This window comes from Microcebus murinus, chromosome 7 (genome assembly GCF_040939455.1).
Source record: "Microcebus murinus isolate Inina chromosome 7, M.murinus_Inina_mat1.0, whole genome shotgun sequence".
Classification (NCBI taxonomy): domain Eukaryota; kingdom Metazoa; phylum Chordata; class Mammalia; order Primates; family Cheirogaleidae; genus Microcebus; species Microcebus murinus.
Genome location: NC_134110.1, coordinates 19,345,950 through 19,359,595, shown reverse-complemented (window position 1 = coordinate 19,359,595; position 13,646 = coordinate 19,345,950). Strand labels below are relative to the sequence as shown.

At 36.2% G+C, this 13,646-nt stretch overlaps 1 protein-coding gene and 2 non-coding genes across 3 annotated transcripts in view; 2 read left to right on the top strand and 1 right to left on the bottom strand.

Annotated features, from left to right (window-relative positions):
- The window catches only part of OTUD7A (OTU deubiquitinase 7A), a 286,462-nt gene that overhangs the window by 143,544 nt on the left and 129,272 nt on the right, over positions 1 to 13,646 (top strand). The gene's annotated exons all lie outside the window — the stretch shown is intronic.
- On the top strand, positions 480 to 583 carry LOC142872026 (U6 spliceosomal RNA). The gene has a single exon (XR_012920274.1). It is a non-coding gene; the product is annotated as a U6 spliceosomal RNA (small nuclear RNA).
- Positions 4,311 to 4,417, bottom strand: LOC142872011 (U6 spliceosomal RNA). Its single transcript, XR_012920261.1, has one exon. It is a non-coding gene; the product is annotated as a U6 spliceosomal RNA (small nuclear RNA).

Sequence of the window (13,646 nt, the reverse complement as noted above, 5' to 3'; positions counted from 1 at the left end):
AAATGTTCCTTCCTGTCTTTTGCTGTGCTCTAATTGGATTGTTTCTCTTAATGTTGAATTATGAGAGTTCTTTATCTGCTGTCGATATGAGTCCATTGTCAGAGATGTGGTGTGCGAATATTTTCTTCCAGTCTGTAGCTTCGTTTTTCACTTTTTAACAGGGTCTTTCATAGAGTGAAAAGTTTATATTTTGGTGAAGTCCAATTTATCAATTTTGTCTTTGATGTCACCAAGCTGTATGTCTTGAATATTTTCTCCTATGTTTTCTTCTACAAGTTTTATAGGTTTATGTTTCACATATAAATCTATGATCCATCTTGACTTAATTGTTGTGTAAAAAGTGATGCTTAGGTTAAGAGTTTTTTGTTGTTGTTTTGCTGATGGATATCCAATTTGCAAATGCATATCCATTTGTTGAAAAGACTATCCTTCTTTCATGAAACTACTTTTTCATCTTTGTCAAAAACCAGTCAGCCAGCACTCACTTCAGCAGAGTATATACTAAAATTGAAATGGTAAAGAGAAAATTATCATGGCCCCTGTCAAAGATGACATGCAAATTTGTGAAGCATTCCATATTTTTTTGTTGTTTGTTTTTTGAGATAGAGTCTCGCTCTGTCGCTGGAGCTAGAGTGCCATGGCGTCGGCCTAGCTCACAGCAACCTCCAACTCCTGTGCTCAAGTGATCCTCCTGCCTCAACCTCCCGAGTAGCTGCAACTACAGGCCCATGCCACAACACCCGGCTAATTTTTTCTATTTTTAGTAGAGATAGGGTCTCACTCTTGCTCAGGCTGGTCCCAAACTCCTGAGCTCAAGTGATCATCCCGCCTCAGCCTCCCATAGTGCTAGGATTGCAGGCATGAGCCCCACCCATACCCAGCCCCATATTTTTTAATACCACTGAATTGTGTGCTTAAAAATAGTTAAAATGGGAAATTTTATGTTATGTTAATTTTCTACAATTTAAAAACTTAGTAATATAATTCAACAACAACCATTGAGTTTTATACATTAAATGACTGTGTTGTAGGATATGTGAATTATATAACATCTCAGTAAAGATGTTAAAAAAATTCAGCTAAACTAAAAAAAAAAAAACAATTGGCTATACTTGTATAGGTCTTTCTCTGGGTTCTCTATTCTGTATGAGTGATCTGTGTACCTGTATAATAAGCTGTAGCTATATCACAAGTCTTAAAATTGGGTATAGTGATTAATCCCACATTATTTTTATTTTTCAAAATTAAAAGTAAGTTAAAATTTAATTAAAATTAAAATTTTTCAAAAATTAAAAAATGAAAAGTTCCTTTGTCTTTCTTTAGCAATTATACAATATACTTGTCTATATCTACAGAAATCTTACTGACATTTTTGATAGGAATTATGTTAAATATATAGATCATTCGGAAGAGAATTGACAACTTGGCTATATTTAGTCTTCCATTCCATAAACATTATCGTATATTTCTCCATTTATTTAGATCTTCTTTTATTTCTTCCATCAATGTTGTAGTTTAAGCATACAAGTCCTATACATGTTTTGTTAGGTTATATCTAAGTATTTCATTTGCTTAATGAGTGATTATAAATAGTATTATATTTTTATCTTCACTGTGTGTTCATTGCTATTATATAGAAATATAGTGTGAACTTACTGAACTTGCCTATTAGTTCTAAGACTCTTTTGTAGCTTCTTTGGGATTTCCTGTGTAGAATATGTGATCTGCAAATAGAGACAGAGACAGTTTTATTTCTTCCTTTCCAATCTGTATGCCTTTCATTTCCTTTTTTCTTTTTTCTTTTATTTTTTTTTTCCTTTTGCTTATTGCTCTGGCTAGGACTTCTGGTACAATGTTGAATAAAAGTAGCGAGAGCAAACATCTGTGCTTTGTCCCCAGTCATGGGGGGAAAGAATTCAGTCTTTCATCAACTGTGACATTAGCTGCCATATTTTTGTAGATTTCCATATTAAGTTGAGTAAATTTCCTTCTCTCCCTAGTGTTCTGAAATTTTTTCATCATGAATATGATCATACGATTTCTATTCATTAGCCTATCAGTATGGTAGATCAAGTTGATAAATTTTTGAATATTGAATGAGGCTTACACTTGTGTCACTAAAACAATGCTATTTAGTCATGGTTTTTCATATATATTATGAAATATTATACATATTATATATATGTTTTTTTATATGTAAGTATATGTAAAATATCTTTTTATGCTATGATCCAGTAGGTTTTATGTTATTTATTATATTCATTTATATATTATTTACTATTTATGATCTATATGAATAATGTTCATGTTTATATTCAGGAGGGATATTAGTTACCATTTTTGTACTGTATTTGTCAGATTTGGGTACCATACTAGCCTCATAAAACAAGTTGAAAAGTGTTTCTTTCTCTTCTGTTTTCTGAAAGAGATTGTGTAGAATTGGCATTAACTTATCTTTAAATCGTGTGGTAAAAATTTTCAAAATTCTTCAGAAAGAATCTGGGCCTGGAGATTTGAAATTATAAATGAAATTTATTTAATAACTACAGGGATATTCAAATTATCTGCTTTGTATGAGTGAGTTGTGGTAGCTTGTGCTTTTCAATTAATTGGTCCATTTCATCCAACCAACATAATTTATGTGTATAAAGTTGTTCATAGTATTCCCTTATTATATTTTTGGCTCTGAGAGTCTATAGACATGTCCTGTTTCATTCTCATTATGTAGGTTATTTGTATCTTCACTTTTTTACTTTGTCAGTCTTACTAGAGGTTTGTCAATCTTATTGATGTTTCAGGAGAACCAGCTTTTTGTTTCATTGATACTTTTCTGTTTTCAATTTCATTGATTTCTCCTATCTTGATTATTTTCTTACTTTTTCTGGTATGGGCTGTATTTTGCAAGTGTATCTTTTTAAAATACCACTTTATTGAGGTATAAATGACATTAAAAAGCTGTACATATTTCTTATATACAACCTGATGAGTTTGGAGATAAGTGTACACCCATGAAACCATCATCACAATTTATACCATAAACACACTCATCACCTCCAAAAGTTTCCTGCAGTATTCTTTATTACTATTATTTACTTTTGTGATAAGAACACTTAACATGAGATCTACTCATTTAGCAAATTTTTAAGTTAAAAATAGAGTATTGTTAATTATAGGCATCAGGCTGTACAAAGGATATCTAGGACTTAATCATTCTGCATAACTGAAACTTTGTACCCTTTGACAGATTCCCTATTTCTCTCTCTCTCTCCTGACCCTTGGAAACTACCATTCTACTCTCTGTTTCTATAAGTTTGAATATTTTATATTCCTCATATAAGTAGTATCATGTGGTATTTGTCCTTCTGTGTCTAGTTTATTTCACTTAGCATAACGTACTCAGGGTTCATCTATATTGTCACAAATGGTGGAATTTCCTTCTTTTTCAGGCCGAATAATATTCCTGTGTGTGTGTGTGTGTTTTTGTTTGTGTCTGTGTGTGTGTGTGTGTATCATATTTTCTTTATCCATTCAACCATAGGCAGACACTGAAGTTTTCTCCATATTATGGCTATTGTGAATAATACTGCTATGAACATGAGAGTGTAGATATCTCTTGGAGATCCCAATGTTAATTTTTTTGGCTATATACCTAAAATTGATACTGATATTGAGGGTCATAAGGTAATAGTATTTTTAATTTTTTGAGGAACCTCAGTACGATTTTTCATAATGTCTATACCAATTTACATCCCCACCAACCATGTGTAAGGGTTCCCCTTCTCCCTTGTCCTTGCTAGCACTATTATCTTTTCATTGTTTGATAATGACCATCCTAAGAGGGATGAGGTTGTATCTCATCATAGCTTTGATTTGCATTTACCTGATGATTAGAGAGATGTTGAGCAATTTTTCATGTTTGTTGGCCGTTAGTCTATCTTCTTTCGAAAAGTTTCTGTTCATGTCTTTGCCTACTTTTAATGGGGTTGTTTGATTTTTTCTTGCTTATTTTCCTAAGGTCTATATAGATTCTAGTTACCAGCCCTTCATCAGATGTGTAGCATGCAAATATTTTCTCCCATTCTGTAGGTTGTCTGCTCGCTCTAATGATAATTTCCTTGGCTTCGCAGAAGCTTTTTAATTTGATCAGGTCCCATTTATTTATTTTTGTTGTTGCTGTGATTGCTTTTGGGATCTTCCATTCTTTGCCTAAGTCGATGTCTGCAAGAGTTTTTCCAACATATTCTTCTAGAATTCTTATGATTTCATGTCTTAGGTTTAAGCCTGTTATCCATCATGAGTTGATTTTTGTAAAAAATATGGAAAGCTTCATAAATTTGCATGTGATCCTTGCACAGGGGCCATGCTAATCTTCTCTATATTGTTCCAATTTTAGTATATGTGCTGCTGAAGCAAGCACCCAATTTTCCTTTGGTTTCTAATTCCATTCGATGTGTACAGAAAAGATATTTAACATGATTTCAACCTTCTTAAATTTGTTAAGACTTCTTTTATGAATGGAGACTGTTCTATGTGGGCTTGAGAAGAATGTGGATTCTACTGCTACTGTTGGGTGGCATCTTCTGTATGTGACTGTTCTATAGTACTGTCCAAGTCTGCTGTTTCCTTTGTCAATTTTCTGTCTGAATGATCTATCCATTATTGAGAGCAGAATATTGAAGCCTCCTACCATTATTGCATTGCTGTCTATTTCTCCCTTCACTGTCCCTGGAAGCAATCCCCATGAATTTGTACAGCTTTACCTTGTTGGGGTGAAGGGAAGATTAACTAGTAAATAATTCCTTTTGGAATTGAAATGCATCTGAGAGATGGGACATTATCTTCGTAAAGAGTCTGTTCAAGTGTAGTCACACTCCTGGTCTTACTGGGAGAGGAAGAAAAGAAGGATTATTTCTCCTAGGTGGGTCTGGATCTCAGGCAGATAAAGAAACTTCAAGGAGTTGGGTAGAGTCCATGGTGGTTGGGTTGGGGAAAGGTCAGAGAGACCTCGAGGCTTCTTCAGTCAGTCTAGTACATCAAAATGCCATATTTGGGGGTAAAAATATTTCTAATTTCCTTCAACTTCCCAGGACAGCAAAGTATCCTGAGCCCCAAAGCCACAAACTCAGGGTAGGGGGGTTCTTTTTTACCACCAGTTGTCGACCTGTTCCTTCCCCACATCCCTGCAGTCGCCCAGGTCTTGCTCTCACCTCTCTGCACCTCCGAGCAGGGCTGGGGGCCACTCCAGGGACCCATGGGTATGATGGGCGATGGAGAGAGGGCAGACCTGCCTCTGCTGTGAGCAGGAACCTGGCTCTCTGAGAGCTCTTCCGGCATGTTTTCCCATGGCGGTGCAGCTGGATAAAGTTCAAGTCGTGTGGCTCCGTGGCGGGTGCTGGTCTTTCAGGACACGCACCTGCCACACACGTCCAGGTGGGGACTTCCATTTAGGTTCAGTCAGCTGGATTGGCTGTGGCCTGACTGGAAAAAAAAAACCTTTTCTGTGATGAAGAGCAAATGGATTTGAATGTTTTCATGCCTTTGTGTTTGTTTAATGTCTGTGTTTTTCTGATTACAAAAATAATATATATCTATTGGGGAAAATTCATAAAACTCATAAAAGAACAAAGATGAAAATAACAATTATCTAGAATCCTATCACTCAAAGGCTTGTGACTGATAACAATTTTATTCCTTGTTTTTATTACAAAACCAGTTCACACTCATGGTAACAAATATCTCTCTGTTTGTAGTCTTCCCTTGCCAGGTCTGTGCCTTCTCCTGGCTTAGGAGTGGCCTGTGTTGTCTCCCCCTCTCCCCCTCCCTCCCCTTCCCTCTCTCTTCCTCTCTCCCCTGCCTGTCCTTCTGCATCACCCCCACATCCTGCTGCGCTCTGCTTACATTCTGACTGGTCTCCTCCCATAGTCCCACAGAGGAGCCCAGTGTAATCTACCCTCCACTGCTTTCATTTTCTCCCTCATCTTCTCTGACATTTCTCTCCACTGGGCTTTTAGCCCAGGAAGAGCACAGGCCACCTGATTCTCTACTTACTTCCTTCCCCAACTCCCTCCCTGCCAGAGTCCCTTGTAGTAGTGGGCTTTCCGTCTCTTAGTCCCCAAGTCTAGGGGTCCCCCTGTCCCTGGCAGGTAGTAAAATTCTCTCATCTAGGTCTCCCTCCCTCAAAAGGCCCTTGAAATGCTAATGCAGCTGTTGGAATTTAGAAAAATTGTTTAATTGCTTCCTCTACTTCCAGGAAGCCTGGATTTCCAGAGGATATTCCTGCTAAGGATGTTAAGAGAAGTCAGTACCAAGGGTCAAAGCTGATCAGTGGCTTCTTTGATTCTGAATGTAAGGCAGACTGAAAGGGCAAAGTTGCAAAGGAGACATGATTTAAGGAAGAAAGTTGTGAACACTCAAAACTGTATGCTCATTGCAATATGGTGTGGCTATGTCCAAATTCACCCATCCTTTCCCCTCTGGATGGTGTTCAGACTTTTGCTTTCTCAAATGTGGAAGAAGGAAACGCCTTTTTACATATACATATATATATATATGTATGTATATATATGTATACATATATATGTATGTATATATGTATACATATATGTATGTATGTATACATATATATACATATATTTTTATTTACTGATACTCTTAATTTCTGTAGGATAAAATCCTGAAAGTGTGGTTCAAAGAGCACGTGCAGTTTAATGTTCTGAGTGTCTGCTGGTATATCTCTTTCAGTTCACACTCCCACCATTCATGGAGGAGATACTTGTTCCCCCCCATCTTCACCGCCTCTGGATGTCAGAGATTCTTTTTAAGTTTTTCATATCTGGTTAGATTACAAAACAAAAGCATCTTGTTTGACCTTGACTGCTCATGAGGGACCATGGTGAATTCTTTCACATCCCATGGGCTGTCCTCATTCCCTCCTTGGCAGGAATGACTTTTACTCACTGTCCCCTGAGGCTGTTGTTCTTTTTACCTATCAGTTGTGTAAGTTCTTTGTACATTAGGAAGTTTAACTTTTGGTGAGATGTGTTGGAAATTTCTCCCAGTCTCTTCTTCACTTTGTATATATTGTATTTGTATTTTGCCATAGAAATGGAATGCATACCAAAAGCAAGAAGTATGAAAATTATGACCTTTTATTAAAGGACTTAAAGATCTAAATAAATGGAGAATTGTGCTATGATCATGGATAGGGAAACTAAATTTGAGGACATAAGTTCTTTTGAAGTTAGTCTATAAATGTAACGCAGTTTTAGTCAGTACCCTAGGTTTTTGTTTTAACTAAGCCCAAACTATCCACAAATATCAGCAAGAAATACTTGAAGAATAGTAAGAGTCTTATGTCATATTTGATACAAGAGTATCACATAGCTACACCAGTCAAAAGAATATGATATTTGTGCCAAAGATGAAAATATTAAAATCACTGAAAGAGAGTAGAGATTTTACAGACAGATTGAAGTATAGATATATTTTAGCTCTTTTGGAAAAGAAAGCATATTTAATAAATATCTTGTCATAACCAATTATGTTGGAAGAGAATAGAATTGGATGCCAACAATGTGGCATGCACATGAATAAATTCCAGATGGATTTTAATTCTAAATGTAGAGTAAAAAGTCAAATTATACAAACAAATACTAGGAGAAAGTTTAGAACAATATCCATATAATCTCAATTGAGGGAGGCCCTTGTAAGTAAGGCAGGAAACCTAGAATGATAAAGTAATAGATTGGCGGATTTCGCTACATGATAACATTTTAGAGTACTTTCTTTTGGTCTTTTATATGTGAAGTTTTACATTCTTGAAGTTATTCCATATATATGGTTTTCTCTTGAATTTTTTCATTCCCTAAGTGTTTCCCCAAAACACATAAAACTGTAAAAATGCAATTTCAGTGTCTCTTTATGTTCCAGTTTATGTGTGTGCTATCATTTATTTAGAATTTACAATTTTTCAACAAAAATCATAATTCTTCAAAATTATATTTCAGGCCGGGCGCGGTGGCTCACGCCTGTAATCCTAGCTCTTGGGAGGCCGAGGCGGGCGGATTGCTCAAGGTCAGGAGTTCAAAACCAGCCTGAGCAAGAGCGAGACCCCGTCTCTACTATAAATAGAAAGAAATTAATTGGCCAACTGATATATATATATAAAAAATTAGCCGGGCATGGTGGCGCATGCCTGTAGTCCCAGCTACTCGGGAGGCTGAGGCAGAAGGATCGCTCAAGCCCAGGAGTTTGAGGTTGCTGTGAGCTAGGCTGACGCCACGGCACTCACTCTAGCCTGGACAACAAAGCGAGACTCTGTCTCAAAAAAAAAAAAAAAAATTATATTTCAAAAGTAGAAAATACATTCCATAATATCTTGAATAAAAATTTGACATGCAAGACCCATGGCAAACCAAGATGGCAAGACCCAGGATGAGACCATTGGGTGGCATATAGTAAACTCCCCCTTGTGCTCATACATAGAAATCAGTGGGAGAACAAGGTTTAAGAAGTTGTTAGCATCAGTTAGTGTAAACTAGGAAGAAAGTTATTTGGTTTTTTTTCCTATACCTATGGATGAATAGAAGGTAGAGTAGACAGAGATACCTCAGGGACCAAGCACTGATTACAGATATATGTCAATTAAGACATAAAATCACCAACAAATCTGGGGGGCTTTTCTTTGATACTACCCCAAGAATTTTCATTAAATAAACACTTTTTAGGAGTTTTAAGAGGAAGAAGAGAAATTTGGTTCTGCACATCATGGCAGTAATGTCAACGTCACAAAATATTCCGGAACGGATATCCAGAAGAAAGGAGTGCATCTGTGAACAGTCATGACTTGAAGTGGTGTTGGCTACAAGTCTGCCTAGGGTCTGACTTCATTTTCTATCTGGATAGAGTTTTTGTAGGGGAATACCAGAGACATTATACATCTGAAGTTTTGCAGTGCATTTGATTAAAGAAGTAACATAGTGTTGTTGTAAAAAAAATGCATTTGAAATCAGAAAAATTGGGTTCAAATCCCTAAAACTGTCACTTACCTGCATTTAACTTTGGAGAAGTCACTTCACTTCTGAGTCCAAGTTTTCCATTTGTTGGATTTAAGTCATTTCTAAGTTCCTTTCAAGCTATAACATTCTGCTCTTGTAAAGTCATTGTGACAGTCCTGTGGTAAAAATGGAAAATTATAGCCTAAATGTCAGTTTATGGGATAGGATTCACTGTTATCAGTAATCACAACCAAAGAGCACATTTATCTCTTAGTCCTTTAGTTAAGCCTAGAAAGGGGTCTCTAGTAGATTACTCTGAGGCTATGTCTTCCTTCCTGTCTAGCCATTTTATAAATCCTGTAGGACAAGGGTTGGCAAAGTTTATATGAAGGATCAGATAGCAAATATTTCAGCCTCTACATGCTCTGTAGTCTCTGTTACAACTAGTCAACTCAGTCATGCATGGAAGCACCAGTAGACAACATGTAAATGGTTGTGTGCAGATTCCAATAAAACTTTATTTACAAAAATAGGCAGCTGACAGGCAGGCCGAGGTTCCTAGACACCTGCTGTTGAAAAGAGAGAGAACTTTTGTGGCCTCCAAATCAAATGCCATTTATTTGGTTAGGTTTTATTTAGTGCTAAGTCTTGGGGTTGCAAACATGCATGTGTCAGTTCCTGATATCCAGGGACTTCCCAGTGAAAAGACAGCAGTGGAATGAGGCAGGGGTGCTCCTTAAGATAGGGAGATGCCTGGGGTGTGCATCCCGGCCTGGGAGTGCACAGAACGCTGAGTGCCAGATTCCGCCTGGAGGTTCACGCGGACAAGTGGAACTGAAAGGAGTCCAGATGGCTTCTCCTAGGCAGGAGTCACAGTGTACTCCATCCAACAAGATGAAATTCAGTACTGACAAAAGTGGGATGGTGAATTTAGACTGAAAGATATAGGCAAAGAAGCAAACAGAAAACAGCTGTATGAGTGGGAAGCAAAAGCTGTCACTTAACCAGTAACTTCATGAGAGTTTCTACAGCTGCAGGAAGCCAGAATGTTATAAATGGGGCTCAACACCCAGGAGCATCCAGCTTCTCCATCCTGTGGACTGGATCCTGTCTGAAGGGTTGCTTCCATCTCTTGGCCAGTGCCAGAAGGGGCAGAGGGAAGTCATCTCCAGACACTAGGTCAGCTGTGATGGAGGGGAAAGTGTATTCTGCCATGTGTTCTGCTAATCCTCTGCTAAACTTTGTGAGCTAGGGATTATTATACATTAGAGAGCAGCGATTCTCAAACTTCAGTATGCATGTGACCCTCTGGATATATGGTTAAAAAGCAGGTCTGGTTCAGTAGGTCTAGCTAGGGCCTGAGAGCATTAATTTTTCTTTTTTTTTTAATAACAGAAGTTGGATTTTCTTTTCTTTTTCTTTTCTTTTAACACTTCTTGTTTGATTTTATTTTTTTAATTTCAAATATTACAGGGGTACAAATATTTTGGTTACATGAATTACTTTATTATACAGTTTGAGTACCTTGCTGTACTATTATTAGTTCTAAAATTTTTTGTAGTTTCCTTAAGATTGTCTACATGGAGCCTCTTGTCATTTGCAAATAGCAACAGTTTTTAATCCTTTTATTTTAATCTGTATGCCATTTATTACCTTCTCTTACCTAACTGCATTGGCAAGAATCTACAGCACCATGATGAATAAGGGTCTTGAGAGCAGACATCCTTGCAGCATTCCCAATCCTTGGCAATTCCCAATTGTCTGTCTTTCTCCATTAAGTATAAGATTAGCTGTAGGTTTTTTTGTAGATGCTCTTTATTAAGTTGAGAAAATTCTCTTTTATTCTTATTTATCTGAGAATTTTTATCATGAGGGGTGCTGAATTTTTTCAATTTTTTTCTGCTTCACTTGATATGATCATGTGACTTTTCTTTTTAGTCTGTTAATATGATGGCTTACATTTATTAATTTTCAAAGATTGAAACAGCCTTGCATTTCTAAAATAAACTCTACTTAGTAATAATGTATAGTTACTTCTATATATTGATGAATTCTGTTATCTAATATTTTGTTAAGGATTTTTGTATCTATATTCATGAGGGATATTGGTCTATAGTTTTATAACCCCGGCCAGGGTTTCCATGCCACGTGCTGACATAAAGTTGGATGCTGATCCTGGGGTGAGAAACAGCCCCTGATTCTGCAGTGTTCTTATGGGATACTTTTTACCCACCCGTTGCCACAGGCATAGTCACCTCTTTGCAGAGGTTTCCCTGGCTTGAGCCAAAAATGTATCAGTCCCATCATGGGCTTCTAGCTGGCAAGGTCATGTTTTGTTGCATTCCTGTCATCCTCACTTCCACGCCACGTGTGGACTTCACGGCCCCATACCAGCTGGTGTGAGGGCCAGGCCCAGGCTGTCCTTTGGCGTGTCTGCCCCTGGGACCTATTTTGAAATCTACTTACTTCCTCTAATGTCCTTAGGGCCAAATGAAGTGTTGAGAGATAAAGTTGTCCTTGGTCCAGTAGCTCCAGGTGTTTTATATGACAGGTTCATTGCCCTAAGAAAGTCTACCCTTTTTAAAATTTGGTACTAGACCTCTTCTCCTTAACATTGGCTTGACATTGCTTCCCTAGAAATTCAGAAATGGCTTTTTAAGCTTGCTGGAAATTTGTTGAGATTCTATTGATTTTAAAGTTTAATTAGGGAACCATTGACATTGAAATATTATCTACCTGTACAGGAATATCGTCTGCTTCTCCATTACCTGTCCAGTAATATTGTCTGGTTCTTCATTGATTCTGTTTTCATTTATATTTTCAGTGAAGTTTTATAAGTTTTTCAAATGATTTCTGTACTTTTATTAGGCTTTTCCACAAGTGCCTTTTAGGATTTTTTTGTTATGTATACAACTGTTTTCTTTCTCCCTCTTTTTTTATTGTAAACTATCTATAGCATATAATAAAAAGTGCATTGAAAAACTGTGTGAACTGTTTAAGAATAAAATAAACAGCCATACATCCATTGCATAGGTAAAAATGTGACTGTCCCCCAGAAGTCACCAATGTGTCTGCTCCTCTCTGGCCCTGGCCTCCCCCACCCATGGAGGTCATCACTGTATAAACCACCTATGTTTAGATTGCCCAATAAATCACCATTTGGATTTGCCCATTATTTGCATTTTATATAAATGTGTTGTCTGTGTTCTTCTGTGATTTGCTTCTTTCCTTTAATATTGTGGTTTTAGATCCTGCAGTGTTGATGCCTATTATTTAATTGGGTTGTTTGTCTTCTTGTTATTGAGTTGTAGGAATTCTTTATATATTATGGATATTATCAGATATATGATTTGCTAATATTCTCTCCCATTATTTTAGTTGCCTTTTCATTCTATCTGTAGTGTCCTTTGATGCACAAAAGTTTTAAATTTTGATGAAATCCAATTTATCTATTTTTTGTTGCCTATTCTTTTGTTATCATTCCCAAGAAATAATTGCCAAATTCAATATCATGAAGCTTTTCCCCAATATTGTTTTCTAAGAGTTTTATAGTTTTACCTCTGAGGTTCTTGATCCATTTTGAGTTAATTTTTGTATATGGCATAACATAAGCATCCACTTCATTCTTTTGCATGTGGATATTCAGTCTTCCAAGCTCCATTTGTTGAAAATAATGTCCTTCCCCTATTAAATGGTCTTGGTACACTTGTGGAAAACCATGTAATCTTATGTGTGAGGATTTTTTTCTGGGATGTCTATTGTATCTCAGTGGACTATAAGTCTGTCTTTATACCCATACCACACTGCTCTAATTACCATAGTTTTGTAGTATGTTTTGAAATCAGTAAGTGTGAGACCTCCAACTTTGTTCTTCTTTTTCAAGACTGTTATGACTATTGATACTCATTCTTTTGATTTAGTCTCTTCCTATTTCTGTTTAAGAACTAAGAAAATTTATTGCCTATAAAACCATTTTGAAGGAACTATTCAAGGATTCCTTCTCGTAAAATAAAGAATTAATTTAATAAAGGAGAAACAAGAAATATATAAATTACCCATAATCAAGTAGCAAATACTAAAACACAGTCTCATGTTATAATTATTAATAATATGGCCATGAAACTCACAGCAATTAAGAAATAATTCCTAAGAAAGTAGAAATATGGAAATTAAAAGCAATTTCTAATTAACATTTTAAATGATTCCAACAAAATAAAGCAGGTAGCACAGGGAGAGAAGGGAATTACATTGAACTAAGAGCCTTATCCTGTGTAGAAACTAGAAGTTATATATGTTGATTAATTCTCAATTTGGATAGAAAAAAATTAATATATGTGTTATAAATTTAATGGTAATATTAGAAGAAAATATATATAACTTCTAAAAATATTAGAGAAAAAATAAGAACAATCAATTCGGTTAAAGACAGTAAAGAAAAAAAACAACAAGAAAACTTGAGAAGTAGAAAACACAAAATAAGATAACAGGGAAAATTCCAAATATACCAGTCATCCCTACTCTATTCCCATCCCCTGCCAAAAAACAAACAAAAAAAGGAAACAAATTCAATTCCCCAGTTAAAAGACAGATACTCAGAAACTGAGTAAAAGATTAAATTTTATCTATAAGTATTAGATGAGACACAGCTGA